Source organism: Austrofundulus limnaeus, unplaced genomic scaffold, assembly GCF_001266775.1.
Source record: "Austrofundulus limnaeus strain Quisiro unplaced genomic scaffold, Austrofundulus_limnaeus-1.0 Scaffold12, whole genome shotgun sequence".
Lineage (NCBI taxonomy): Eukaryota > Metazoa > Chordata > Actinopteri > Cyprinodontiformes > Rivulidae > Austrofundulus > Austrofundulus limnaeus.
In genome coordinates, this window is record NW_013952414.1 from 1743095 (window position 1) to 1744788 (window position 1694).

The following is a 1694-nucleotide window of genomic DNA, read 5'->3' on the forward strand; positions in this document are numbered from 1 at the left end:
GGAAGGAAGGAAGGAAGGAAGGAAGGAAGGAAGGAAGGAAGGAAGGAAGGAAGGAAGGCAGGCAGGCAGGCAGGAAGGCAGGAAAGAAGAAAGGCATGAAGGCGGGAAGGAAGGAAGGAAGGAAGGAAGGAAGAAAGGCAGGAAGGAAGGAAGGAAGGAAGGAAGAAAGGCAGGAAGGGACATGAGGCAGATAAATTTTTGAATTCCACATTTTCATTCCAACCATGTTTATTAATCTAAAGTGTGTAAGAAAGATAATTTAACTAATGAATAGCTGCATAATTCAATATTTAATGGACTATTACTTCTCTTTCACAAATATAACCAAGTGCTGTGATTCAGCAGAACATTAAATGATTTATAAAAGGTATTTAAAAGTGTTTACCTGTATTTGTTAAAGAACAAAAACAGTATTTATGTGGAAAAACATAGAAATTCACGTCTCATTAAAAACGTTTTGTAAAATAAAAATGCTTTAATTGAACGTAAACATAAAATATCTCATAAAAAACCTAYAACCAGTAACAATGTGTGCAACTTGAACAGGATCGAAGCTCATTTGTTCTTGTTCTGGCAGARCCCCTCCTTGTTTAAGGTCAGAAACAAAGAAAGCTTTTTTATGTCTCTAAAGGAACATCTGATTCTGCACAAACAGCACCGAGAGCTTWGAYAAACCCACGCCTCGCTTCTACTGATGCAGCTGACAGTTGAAGAGTTTGACTTGTTTCTGATGTGAGACAAACAGGAAGTGGTCATCACGTTTTCTCACGTGTGTTGGCTCCAGATTTATAAAAATCCCTGGGGTATTCTGCTCTAAACTTTGCGTTAAGCTTCTTTTTTTATTTTATTTTGGAGGATGTTGGTGTTTCAGCGTGGCCATGGCTGACACGTTTCTTTCCCCTGTTTGGACAGAGGCAGCAAAGGCCACCCCGCCTGTCTGTAACCTGGTAACGGCAGGTACAGGGAGCGGCAGAGGCCAAAATACCTCAAAAATAGGGATGAAAACAATTAATCGACTTATGATTAATTGTCGAATAATGGTTTATTAGATTAAAATTTCTTCCATTCGATTAATTGAAAACATCTACTTAAACCTTATTTCAGTGTAATTTTGCCTTCATCCAGTAGAGGGCACCGCTGCTCTCTCAGCCTGGCCTTACTCTACCCCGGACCTAGTAGAGCTGAGCAGAGAGCAGCWTCATAATTAAAGTGCAAATCTTGTTTAGTTTTGTTTGAAACACAATAATAATAATGGACTACACCAAACTCGAAGGAAAAGTATCGAAGTCTGTACCGGACCATCCAGCAGTATGACGCTAAAAACAAGCAGGACGACAGAGAACGGTAAGCTAACTTTAGCTAACGTTAGCTTCTTCATGTAGAGTTTGACTCTGTGTGAAGGAAAAAAAACAAAACAAAACAAGTTAGTCACAACAAATAATTAACTTGAAGTTAATCTCATCTGTGTGACATAACCCGGCCAGTGAACAAATCTAATGAACAGTAGCTGACAACAAATCAGCCCAGCACAGATCGAACCACAGGGAATGTAAACAAACACAGTTCCAGTACTCATTTGTATGCTTACGTCTCTCAGGGATATTTTATTATATTGAGAGAGGAGTAAAAGAAGCCATTTTTGTGAAGAAAGACCGTCCATCATTAAACAGAGGTGGAGGCCTCCGTTTTCAGCT